Below are 14623 nucleotides of genomic sequence, written 5' to 3'. Positions count from 1 at the left end.
AATTTTTATTTTTGATTGACAAAACATTTGAATAATACAAAAAACACAAAAAAAATTAAGACATGCAATTCACTAATGATTTTGGGATATCAGAGATGTCATTGTTTAGCTTTAATGACGATGCATGTTTTTTTAAGCTATTTTGCTATTTTGCTTTTTTGTTTCTTTTTCACATAGACTGTTAAAGTTATTCAAACACGACGAACTGGAAAATATCTTCGTGTTTCAAACAATTGTTAGAGTATTCTCTTTAGGTGATCTCTAGTCGGAAGTACAATGTATCATATATCTAATGCGCCAGGTGTGTCATCACATCATCATATTTTTTAAAATAAAAGGTCACGTGTAAAATCATTGCAATTACACACCTTTTCATTAGTGAAAGTACAGGTCATAAAATTGGAATTAAATAAAATAAGTTATTTATTGCATTTGATAAACAATGATCATGTGATGACTAAGCACTCTGTTGATTGGTTGAACACAGTAAGGAAAAGGGTAAAACAAATCACAAAAAAAACTAGATACCAAAGAGGCATTGTTATACAAAAACTTTATGTAAAGAAATTTCTTTTCGCATGATATTTGTGCAAATTTCTTGTACAAATCACATGATGTTTACATGTACATACAAATATCATGAGTAATCCTTTTCGTCTGCTTCCCATACGAAGAATTCGTACGATATTCATGTATATTTCATATGAAGTTCATGCAAGCTACTTTTGCCTGAGTATAACTTGTAGTTATTTTCATTCATGCTTCAAATGTAACAATTACATAATACACTGATAAAATAAATCATGCAAGATACAACATGATGATACGAATGAAATTTATCTCTATTTAGGAAGTATCAACTCATTTTCTAGTTTTACTCAAAGCAAGAGAAACACAACATATACATCAATAACGACAATGGAGATAGAGAACAACGCAAGTAAAACAATAAATTGTATTGTATCGGCGAAAATGTGTCAATACAGCTCTCTTCAAATACCTATTCTGATCTTTGGTGGAATTGCTTTTGCATTGATTTTTACACACCTTCTTATTTGTATCAAACAAAAATGGAAACGCTATATTAATGGACACTGTCTACCACTATGTATAAAAGCATAATGAAGATAATGAACTGTAGAACTTGCTTTTTTCGAAGTAAGTTGTACCATTATAAATGCATAAGGATTTTCGCAAAATTATATATATATATATATATATCTTTATGAAGAGAGAGAGAGAGAGAGAGAGAGAGAGAGCATTTGTATTAAAACACATTTGTACATTAATGATTTAATACGATTTATAAAGAAGATAATTCATTTGTAATACACCGATATATGTTTTTTTTAATTTATAAAGTTATTGTCATGTGTTTAATAAAAAATGATTTGATATATAGTTTTAAAACATTGAGAAGCATTAAAATGCTCGATTTATATGAAGAAGTTTGCAATACCGCACATTAAACACAATACAGTGTATTAAGAATTCAATGATTTTCTTGGGTTTCTTATTTGTTGGTGATTATTTATTAATGAAAAGACTTGGGAAACCATGTCCTTCTCGACAAGTTAAATTTCAAATACAAACCCAGTCAACATGCAGGTATGATAAGGCTTGCAAGAGAATATTGCAGTGTTCTCTGTGTTTTCACTTCTCTTATCTACAAATGCATGTCATTGACATCATAATTGAAAATGACGTTAGGCCATTGCAAACTTGAGCTGTAATGATGAGGAGAGTATCATAAACTTTCCATCTTATTTTAATATGCATATAAATAGTCAGAAAGCTAGTTTAAAATAAACGTGTTTCTATCTTTTAAGAAAAATTATCTAATATATCCGAATTATTCTAATATACTTTTGACATTGCCCATTTTTATACCCGTGGATAGAGACAGAAATCATAATAATATTAAATGTATAAAAGACCCCGGCCCAGGTGATTAAGATACAAGATACAAGATACAAGATTTTATTAATCCGATTAAAGAAGATTTATTTGATATCTTTTGTGGAAATCTGTAAGAGTACGTGCCCCTCTAATAACACCTTGCTTGGGAAAATGTATGATGTTTTAAAACAGACGACGGAATTGAGAGGGAATTATTCCCAGATTTGTTGGTGAGATGAATATATTGTGAAATATTTTGTACCAGATTAAAAGTTTAAATTTTCCCAAGAACTCTTCCGGTTCACAAGGATGAGAAGATATTTCGTGACAAAAAAATTAATAGGGATACTGAAAAGAAAAAGAAACGCATGGTAAACGTTTGAATTAAATTAATACGCTTATTTCATATATATTTTCGAGAATTGTTATTAAACATTTTCCATGTTTTAATCAACAAGTTACCAAAATTTTGTGTGATTTTGACTGATGAGTCGCGAGTTATTGAAATTGATATGTCGATAACCCCTAAAATTATAAAACAAAAAAATAATCATCTCCCTTGCACATCAGTAATAACCTAGATTCTCCAGTGCATTGAGTTCCACGGAGTATTTATCTTTCTCATGAGATTATTATTATTATTCAACCCTTCCGATGGTTGCATGTAGTCTTAATGGTTGAAAGTAGTTGTAACATTTTAAATCCAACAAATCCCCCGCCCAAATGAATCCCACGAAGTTTCGATTTAGGATAAAATTAACTGAATCCAGCTGGTTTGATACACATGGATACATGGATGCTTTTAAGAAAGTCTCGTCTCGACAAATACTGACTACATATCCCCTGTGTGAACATGCTAAAACATAACGCATACCACGCGTACCCCAGCTCAGCGGACCGAATTGGAGCAGTGATTTTCTGTCAGTGTCAGAGTAAAAATTGTGAGTATGATTGTCTGCTTATTTTAATATTGGTTTCAGTGATAATGCCTCGACGATAATCGAGGTGGCACGATGAAAAGACCTATTTTGATGTGACGTTATTACGCACCAACGTCACTGTCATGGATGGTTGGAAACCTCTTAAGTTGACCTCTGACAACCAAAAAAAAATTGGGCTGAAAATTTGAAATCAAACTATACACCGCAACATAATTTTGCTATTTCATTCACTTATGCAATTCATTTAATTCATCATTTAATAGACCCAATGTAAATTGCGTCATCTATACTAAAATTGCAAGAAAATAATACTGACTACAAATATGCAAAAGCGATGTCTTACTCTAATGCATTGCTTGGAACCATAAATTTTGATCACAAAAATTTCATAATCAATGAACACGTGTTTTAGATTTTTTTGCTTCAAATTTTGACATTTACTCGGCACTCAGGGCTTTTGAGCAGTGAGGGATCTTTTTCGTGCCAACGCCTGCCGCTGACACGGGGCCTCGGTTTTTAGGGTCTCATCCGAATGATTCACTTCAAAGTGCCGAGGGCATTGCGAAGGAACAGTTGCTACCAATTCTAACGACTAGGTCAGTCGCGGCCGAGATGCGAACTCACGACCTCCCGATCACGGAGCGAGCGCTCTACCGACTGAGCACCCGTGAACGGTTGTTCTGATCGATGAATGTACACTAAATCTAAACAAAAGTCTTAGTATGTTACAAGAAGAAAGAAATGAAAAGAAAAGACAACATGTCGCAAAGATTTTTTCCAATACTTAGTTCAAGAAAGCTTCAGGGCTTGTCCTTGGATAAGGGGAAAATGACATGGCTAATTAGAGAAAAAAAGAGAAAATACACAGATGAAAAGTTTTAATTCTTAAGGGACAATTTCCGTTTTATTTAGCCAGGGAGATCACTGAGCAATTTTAGCTTAAAAAATGCCAGAGTCAGTAGATGTATAAGAGGTACTTGGGTATTTGGGAAACACTTTTGCAAACAAATAGCTAAAGATAACAAAGATAACAGAGAATTGAAACAGCATTTGTCTAATGGTAATGAAAAAAAAGTCTGGTCGCAGGCAAGACAACTTTCTGTTGGAGACCGCCAGTTCTTTTTTTAAAGAAACCTACATCGAGCATCCAGTATAGGGTTGCAGACAAATAGACAGTCGGACAGCTAATCAAAAATACGGACAGTACCCACAATACAGGGGCAGGGAGCGAATCAGAAATATACAGCGCCTCCCAAGAAACCAAGCATTCAATTAATCAGGTGAATCACACTCAGATAAACTTATCGGAAATAGAACAAAATCTATCAAAACTTCTGTTCCAAAATTCTATAGATGCACTCCTGTACCTGTAGGAAGGCGTGTGAAATATTTCATTCGATTTCAGAACTGGAAAGTAATAATATGGGATCCTTATATTCAACAGTCGATCAAAATGATAAAACGTCACTTATTGTCAATTTCTTTTTAGAGGCAAATGCCTGTTCCATTATTATTCAAAACAGCAGAACAGATTTAGATAGAAGAAACAAAAATTAGTATTAAAAAAATTAGTATTAAAACATGTAGTATGATAGACAACCCACAAGTCATTTTACAGCAGTTTTCTTGGTACTTAAGGAGGGGGTGAGTTAAGACCTGTAATAATCTAAGTATTCTGAACAGTTTTCTCTGTTACGAACACTTCAAAATGGAGGGGTACAGGTTTTAAGGTATCTCATGATAGAGGGATACTAGTTAGTAAAACTAGATCTAAAGAAGTATTTGACAATTAACTTGGCAGAGAAATTCCGAAGAATTCTGTATTTCTTTAAAGAAAAAAAAAAGGGAGGTAAATGTATCTGCCGTTCATTTGGCATTGCAATAAAATCAGTACCACGTTTGTTCACAAAGACAATGAAAATTCCAATGGCAGTTTTACGTCGTATACCTAAGCGTCTGGTGATTTACCTAGATGACATTTTGGTTGTGAACCAAACTCTAACAGGAAGTCAAATAGCTTTATCAACCGCTTATTACTAAATCTAGGATTTTTGATCAATCAGATAAAATATGTTCTACAGACTGTAATACCTTTTCATGAAACATATCAATAGTATTCAAGATGATCAAAAGTCTATAATCAATACAAAAAAGAAGCAGAGCAAACACGGGCCTCAAAAACAGAAGAGGTGGGATCAGGTCTCATGGATGAGTAGGCATCCCCTGTCGACCGGTCACACCCGCAGTGTGCTCCTTGTCATGATCGATAAATAACAGAAAAATTCGTCGTCAGTTCAGTGTATAAATAAAATACTAACAATTAGTATGAAAAAAATTCAGTTTTTGATTCAATGATAAATTGTATTTGCTGAAAAGGTCTTTGTATCGACTATAGAACTTACAAATTGATGCCTTTCAACCAGACTGCTGATATTCTTGTTTCTTCAACTTGTAAATGATGTAAATTATTAAGATTGTAATGTCATTCAATCCGTATGCTCTGAACGCGTCGCTCAAAATCCAAGACAGATGTGTAGACAAGCGTTAATCGACGAAATATGGGATACACATAAAAAGTCTTCGGTTACTTAAAATAATAATTACATGAGCTAAATTTATTTTGAAATTACATCTCAATAATCCTTTTTGTGTGTTGAGAACTATATTTTATAAAAGACTGTTATTTTGGGTTGATATGTATGTTGGATTTCTTATATTAAGCCGATTTATTGTGAGAGTAATGAATAAATTGGTGTATCACAAACTTTGGAGTTTCAATGTCATAAAGTTTCTAAGATTCGTAAAATGGTAAATTTTGTAATGCTGGGTGAAAAATTAATGTTGAAAATTATTTCAAATTCCACAAAATGCTGCCATGTCATTAAGGAAAAGACAGAAATTTAACTTGCGGTGTCTTAAATTTTAATAAAAACTGCTGTTTCACATATATGTACTTCATGTAGCTATATGTCACAATTGAATTTGACGGCAAAAACGTCACATTTAAATGCTAAGTCCAGCAATTACCTTCATTTTAAGAATTCATTTTTCTGATTTGGCACCATCGACATTTAAAACAAAATGTGCAAAATCAAAACTTTATTTAGATATGAAACTGAATTGATTCTATAAAGCAGTGTTTGTTTTACAGACTGTTTACAATGTCAACATAAATGTCACACATTATCCAAAAGTAATAAATCTAACTATAATTGTATAAATGTAGTAAAATAAATCATATGTATAGTCATTAAAAATATACATAATTATTGAAAATTAAAAGATTTTTATGAAATGTGCATCTTTTCAAAAAGTTATTAGTATATTCAAAAATAATTTTAAATGGAATGGTGACAAAATCATAACAAAATATAAATGTCAACATAAATGTCACACACGTAAAAAAAATGGCGTTTTGACGTTCACGTTCAATGCATCAAACGTAATCAACGTGTCAAAAGATTTCCCAAATAAACTAACTCTTATTGCCGATGAGCCTCATATGGATACAAGAAAAATGTACCAATAATGATTAATTTTAAGAATAACTTTAGGTTTAGAAAGTTTTATTTATATTTATAACAGGAAAACATGAGTAGTGTACATGTATACTGTACATGTACTACACTGTATAAGTATATATCCTTGTACCATTCAGAGTCCGAATTAAGACATGAGGAAAAAATCACACAAACCAAAATTTATGTGACAATACGATTTCAAATTTGAATAACCTGTCATTAAAGTGTGTCTATTTAAATGATATATTTTTTACACGCAACCTGCGTACAAAAGGACAGAGAAAGTTTAGACCTGAAATATCTGCATCAAAGTACGGCCACGTATAATACATGTAGATATATTTCCCTTTTGGATTTTTTCTGAAACTAAGAGCACTCTTCTCGCAGATTGAAAGAGACACATGTTAATCATTTTTATATAGACTATATGAAGAGATACATTAGTAAAATACAGTCGATACTCTGTAAGACAGTCCTTGATATTACATTGTACCCGACCAGAAGAGAATTTCATTTAATCCTGGGATCAATTAAGATTAACACATAAATATTAAATAAATCCAAGTTTATAATATCCTGAAAACTATTTTACGTTTACTCGAGACTTAACCAACAAATATTGAAAGAAAAACGTAACAGAATAATTTATTTGCTGTATTATATATCTACATTGAATTCTTATGAGAGTTTAATTACATGTGTTTTCAATGAATTGCACTATATACATGTAATTGGCGGTATAACTGGGTATTTTATTTTTTCCGTAAAAAAAAATAGGGAAAAAAGCAACGTCAAATTCATTTTCTAGAACTTCGCGTAAAAAAACGTCATTTTGACGTTACCGAAACTGACACCATCACCGTGCGCAACGTCAGATATATTGCTGCATAAGTAAGGAAGGTTGACGATAGGAAAAGTTAAAATAATCACCATTATCATAGAGCTTAGGTTACTTACCATAAATGTCTTTTTTTAAGTAAAATATCCAAATATGAAACATGAAACTTTATGGTATCTTTTATCTAAAGATCTCCTGGATATATCGCATCGATATACGAATGGGAATTACAATTGTTAATTGACAATACCTCGTCGATATACCTAAATGTAGAGTTGAAGGCCAGAACAAATGTTTTGTTCTTTTCACGTATAAGATTTTGCACAAATTCTGCTTGATATAAATACAAAAATAGGTGTTCTAATACCGGGGCACAATTGGTACCCATGGATATAACAAAAGATAGTTGGAAGACCCGATCTCCAAAATCATTATAGATATTGTCAATCAGAAACCCAAGCATCTTCTTGTTTACGACTTCTTATTACTTGTGTGTACACATGTACAATCAGTATGTTATTAACAAAATAATTTTGCAAATGACCAATGACAAGGTAAATAAATTTACGAGTTCCACTTTAATTGAAAAAGCAACTGTCAATGATATCGAAAAGCCTGGTCTTTTATCGTGAGAAATGGCTGTAAATAAATTTGAAAAGTTGTAAGTCTTTCACCTGTTGATTTTGGTAAAATCTTGTGATTTCAGCTTTTTCAAAAGTTCTTTGGCAGTTTTAAGGTATCCATTTCTCATTTACACTACTTTTTGAAACATATTGCTCATCTTATAGTTTGTATTTCACAACTGTTAATATTTTAGTGAGGAGTAAAGAAAGAGGATTAGTTTAACATTTACTTGATCCTGCTATGTACTTGTGTCTGTAAGGATTTCTTATGAAGTTGTTAAATCCAATATAAATAATGTTGTTCAAAATCATGTCGGATCTATTGGATATATAGTTTGAAGAATTTCTTATTAAGAAAGGGAACTATGAGTATAAGTTAGATTACCACTTAGAAGTAAATCCAAATTTTTCTTAATAAAATTTTTATAATGAGCTTTACAAACGAAGAAAATGTTGTTACCTGCTTTGAAAGCAGGAACCAGAACGTACTGCTTATGTAATCTATATAGTTCTTTTTTCACTTCTGGATTATTGAGATAGATAATATTAACGGAATTTCTTGGATTCACTGTAACATGTGTAAACTCAGAAACAATGGCGCTCTCTCTCCCACAAGACAAGGTGCTTAAGATAAAAAATAACTGCTTAGATCTCCTGAGTCGTCAGTCTGTCTCAGCGCGAAATTTTGCACATTTAATAGGATTAATTGATATATCATATTAGAATATTTAAATAAACTGGCACATATACGTCAGAACCACCTCAACTTGTTTTCGAAACATAGTCATAATGCAGGCATTGAAAGTGGGATTAACTTTTTTTTGTTGGTTTAGCCCCCCTCCGCCCCCCCCCCCCCCCCCACAGTTTTCAATTAGCCCACACCCACTTTCAATTTGCTTCCGACGTCTACATGTGTGTGGTATAAATATATTTAATATGTTGAAATATGTTCATTAAGATATACTTTCAAATACGGGTGTTTTTCATTTTTTGTGATGTCATTATCCTCATTTGCAACTTGTGCTGAATCATCTTGAAATGAATTTCGCTCTTCATTTTCTTTTCAATGACATCTCTAAGAAACTTGTACATACCAAGATTATTAACTGCACATTTTTTTTCTTTATTGGAAGCGTTTAAAATTTTTGAATTGTCTTTCGAGTTTGTTGAGCGTTTTTTTTTTATTCATCTGATAGATCATTTCTATGTTTCCCAATGCATATATCTATTGTTTTTTGTATTCCCCACTCGAGAAAGTTTATTTTCTGCTGATTTTGTCTATTGTGCACTGATTTTGATAAATGATATTTTTTCTAGCAATCGTTATTAAACCATGGTTAATTATGTTTATTGTCTGTGATGTCTCTTTAGTTTCATTTGTAAAAACCTTACTTATAACATGTGCTACTGTACCTTAGAAATGCCCGTCCTGCTGATTAATCACCAGGAGCAGATGATCCATTTTATAATTCATAGCAGAAAAATACATTTTAATTCAATTTGTAAAAGATAGCGGTAGATGCATGTCTGAAAACATTGCAGAAATAGTGAATATCAAAATCTTGTTAAACTTAGAATATTTACGTTAGCTAAGAAAATAATGGTTCATACTACAAATTTTAAGCATGACAGCATCCATCTTTTTAAATCTTTTTCTAGACGTATATTGCCCAAACGGAAATATTTTTAACGAACTACTAATAAACCATCAACAAACTACTATTAGTCCTTCATTCTGTTTTTTCTGATATCTTTAGTTCGTTAGACTTAGTATCTAGCAGCAGTGTTTTCTAAGTATAACACTTCCATCTGACCACATGTGAAATTACTTTACAGACATGTAATGGGTTGAATTATCTAGAATTGTAGAAATTTTTAAGAGCAGCTCATATCTTTACATCCGCGGTGTTAGACTATTTGTGCCAATTTTCAAACCATCAGCAGGTCAGAAACAACGGAACTGGTGAAGGGATATTCAAATTGTTAGTATATATTTAGATCCCTGACTGGAAAAAGCAGTGATTAACAATATTAAAAGACTGAAATGGATATAAAAGAGGTATTTAATGAATGAAATTGATTTTTTTTTACCTCTTTAGGATTTGACTACCATAACCTTCAGTGAATGTAAATGTGTATGTTTTATTAGCTTTTTATTTTTATTTTTTAGATCCACCCATAATTCTTTAAAAAAGTTTAGATCAGTTAAGTATTGGGTTATGGAATGAATACTTGAAAATAAGATTTTAAAAATGATGCCTTACAGAGTTGCAAGAAGTCAAGAAAAAAAAGAATGTCAGCTTGAAGAACATATTTGATTATTGAAAGAACATTACAAACATGTGCTAATGACAGAGAATGTAATAAGTATATGGTCGTTTATTTGGAATTACATTTCCTAAATAAAAGATACTATGTTGGAAAGTTCATTAGCATTGACTAAACCCGTCAATCCTGGAATTTTTAAATACTCTGAAACAAGCATGTTTAATATTTCAAAATTGGACTTTTTAGATGTTTTCAGATACTTGTGAATTGGTGTTGTGACAGATACTTGTGAATTGGTGTTGTGAATTTGTGAAGGAAAATTGAAGTTTAGTGTTTTGCTAATAATTTGTTACCAGCGATCTGTTTACTAGACTGGTCTGTTACGTGTAGTATTTTGGTAGAGTGTTTTTGTAAGTGGTTCGTTACAGTGATTTGTTAGCAGTTTCAATTGTTATGGTGGTTTATTAGTAGTTTGTTGATGTGATTTGTACATGTTGTTCGTTGAAGTGGTTCTCATAGTTTGTTTCGTTGTGTTCACTCTAAAAAATGTTTATTTAACACTACTTTTTAGAATGCCATGATATTTTGTTAGCATTACAACAAATGGGTCTTTCAACATTTGTTGAAAGAAAATTAAATATTACCGATGAAAGCCAATATTCCGTGAAGAACCTTAAAACAATAAATCTGTACTATACGACAAGTGTTATGTGTAATTAACATCTTTTTGTGAACATTATCAAATTCTAAAACCTAAAAAAGAAACACAAAACCGTGATAAACTGACCATTGAGAAAGACGGGAGAGCCTTTGGAATTTTGATATCTGGATTATCCTTGCACCACGTTCTATTTACTTTTAAATTAGTTAACTTTTTAATTGTCCTTGATATAACTTTTAAAAATTAAAAACCAGTATCAAAACCCATTTAAACATATTTTTTATAGACATTTTGTCATTTTCAATGCCACTTTATCACAATTTGAATTTTTTCATTCAAAATTTAACTAATTTTTGCGCCACACCGGAATACGAGGGCTGTTCAATAAATAATGTCCTCAGTGCTCAGAAAGAAGCAAATGACGCTTTTTAATGATTTAGTCTTCATTATTTTACTTATTTATCTCTTTGAATTCAAACACATGTCCGTCACATTTTTTATCCAATTTCCTATTGTTTTTAGAACTCAATTTTGGGTATCACCCTTAGTATAGTGGAAAATGGCAGATCCAGTGATTTCCTGGAGTTGTTTTTTCCTTTTGAAAGGTGTTTTTTTCAAGTTTGGAGATAAAAACAAGTCAAAAGGTCAAATATCTGGCAAATATTGTTAATGTGAAAAAAAACATGTTTATCCCGAAAGCCCCTTTACTCTTCAGGGCATGCGGGTTTGGACGCTGTCATGAAGGAACTCAATGTAGTGGATTCCTGATTCTGGGTCCTTACTCTAATAAACTTTTCGATTTTTGCGCAAAAAAATTGCTTTCTAGACTCCTCTATATATTAAACTGTCTCCCCGAATACGAATTTGAACAACAATACCACTAATATTTAAAAGAATTGCATATTAATCTGTCTTTGTGCTCTTGCATACCTTTGCTCTTGTCAGATTTAAAAATCGTTTGTATCATTTGCTAAATCGTTTGCGCGATTAAAAAAATCGTTTGTACGATTTTTTTCTTCTGTTTCGGAACAGAAGCGTACTGCAATCATACTACGCTTCTGTCGACCCCACGACGTTCCTCCTGCGATTTGTCACGCTTTTTTTCTTCTGTTTCGGAACAGAAGCGTACTGGATAAGAAACCTGGTAAAGTTATAGTACAGAGAAATCCATTCGTTGCTGACTATAACAGGTACAGAAACACTTATAATAAATTGTATCTTGTTACTTAAACTGTATGAATAACATTGTAATGTTATAATTAGTAAACCATCATATCATGTTTACATTTACAATGTTCATTAAATTTTGTCATGTTTATTAGCCCCACATGAATGACCATAATACTATCATGACAAGTCGCATCTTCATAAAACTTCATAGACCATTAGACATGATGAGATAAAGCATCTACTCAAGGTCAATCTGACATCCACTACTTTTTACAACTTTAAGGCTTTAGTTTTAAGAGTAAGATGTTTCAGCCACCTTCATTTGTTAATGACCAACAGAAATGATGTTTACATGCAGTTATTTCATATACCAGGCAGATGCCAGACAACTAGTGTTCTATATCTATTCAAATGCGCCGCAGGTTTCAAAATAGCTTTAAAAGTGCAAACAATACAGTATGTGTTAACAAAAATAAAGTAAAACTCTTCTAAAGGACTAATACCCTATGGCAACCCGTGTATAAGGTTACTTTCAGATCTAACTCCACCTTGACCTTGACCTTAGTCAGAAGTCCTTGATCAAGATTATGAAACATCCTTGGATCATGGAGATTAACTGTATGAAGTATTGGCAACATCTAACATACCAGTAAGAAGTTACCATCCAGATACTTACAAACGATTTTAAAAATCGTACAAACGAATTAACAGATCGTACAAACCATTTTCTAAATCATTCAAACGATTTTCTAGATCGTACAAACGATTTTCTAAATCGTACAAACGATTTTCTAAATCGTTCAAACAATTTTCTAAATCGTTCAAACAATTTAAAAAATCGTACAAACGATTTTAAAATGTTTTATACATTATCAGTTTGGCACTAATACGCCGTCGTATAATACCTATTTTTATGCTCAAATAATTATTTATTTTCGTTTATTGACTGGAAAAATAATTTTCAAAAAATAGAAATTGATGTTTCTGGAACCACATCTTCATTCATCTATGTATGAGTTATCTTTTTTTTTTAAATTAAAAAGAATTATTTACGTAAAACTTCGATATGTTGGCGGACCGTGAATTTTGATACAATTAAATATTTTTCTGTAGTAAGGGGGATAAATTTGAAATAAAAATGATATCAAAATGAATTTAATCAAAGGTCATATGTAAATCCATGTTTTCAATTGTTAATCTCTGAAAATCAACAGTCATTTTACAAATCATTTTTCTAAGGAATTACATAAGATGATTGACAATAAGCTCCGTTAATAACGCTAACCCCCGGTTCACACAGAGCTGCGACTCTACGGCGATCATCCCGATCAAGCCACGATCTAAAAATATTTTGGATCGGGGCAGATCGGGGCAGATCGCAGCCGATCGCTACCACGATTTCCCTACGCCAAACGCGCTGATAACACGCTTCTACTACGATGTTACGCAGACCGTTGCCGACAAGCAGCCGTGTTTAGTGCGTTTACGCTACGCTGCCACTACGACATTGAAGACCATACTACGACGCTACACTGACCAAGATGACTGCACCGCGATGTCGCTACGGTGGTGCCGATCATATTACGATTGCATTAGGCTTCTAGTACGATTTTGGTGATGATGTAAATATATCTTGAAACTGCAGATTTTTGTATTACTATTTTAGCGATGATACATATTTTGCGATCGCAGTTTTTTTGTCCGGCCTTAAAATTTACCACATGGTTAAGGGCATTTTCAATTATTATAAACTGTAACAAGATGTGAAAATGCTCAATTGTAAATGATCATCAAGTATAGTGTCACCCTTAACATGTAGTTAACAGATGATGATTCGTAAAATATCAGCTGTATTAGAACAAACTCTTGTCTGATAGGTCGTGATATGATCGGCGTAAGGTCATTGTGGGTCTTCGTAGGATCTTCAGGCACGTAGAGAGATCGTAGTGAGAACGTAGTACGAACATAGAGGGAGCGTTGTATGAGCGTGCTTGGTAAGTTCCTACACTCTCACGGCGCTTTTACTACGATCATGAAGATCTCTCTACGATGCTTCCGCGCTGCTTGTACGATTACGGCGCTTCTACTACGCCCTTTCTACGACTTCACCCTGGTTCTTGTTGGCCACGATCCCGCTACGCTTGTTTTGAGCAAGTTCAAAATAAGCGTGTTGAGAGCGTAGAGCTCTCCGATCATGGAGACTCTACTGCAATCATACTACGCTTCTGACGACCCCACGACGTTCCTCCTGCGATTTGTCACGATTGGCCACGCTTTTGACCACACTTTGATCGTAGTAGAAGTGGCGTCTATGTGTCAACGGGGGTAAATGTGTAAATGTACATTCGCCGACTAAATATTTGTTTAAGTAATATGAATTGTTTGATTATTTATTTGTAAAAATATCCTTTTTTATTTATTGATTGAAAAAAAAAACATCTTGACTTTAATTACCAGTAAACATAATGAATTTCAAAGAAAAAAATCGTTAAACATTTAAGTACGCTTTATCACAAAAAGTCACGCTGTTTGCATTGATAAGAACATATCAGTGTATTATATATTACTATATTATATTATATTACTATATTACTTATTTCCAGGCAATTGATAGTACGTTTCGCTTTTAATTATTTAAGTCGTGCTTCATCTATTTTATTTTAATTTTAACAAAAACACACAAGCGAAATGTCAATTAAACA

Source organism: Saccostrea cucullata, unplaced genomic scaffold, assembly GCF_032062105.1.
Source record: "Saccostrea cucullata isolate Sc308-1 unplaced genomic scaffold, CSIRO_AGI_Scuc_v1 ctg2508, whole genome shotgun sequence".
In the NCBI taxonomy this organism is placed as follows: domain Eukaryota; kingdom Metazoa; phylum Mollusca; class Bivalvia; order Ostreida; family Ostreidae; genus Saccostrea; species Saccostrea cuccullata.
Note: the sequence above shows the minus strand (reverse complement) of the source record.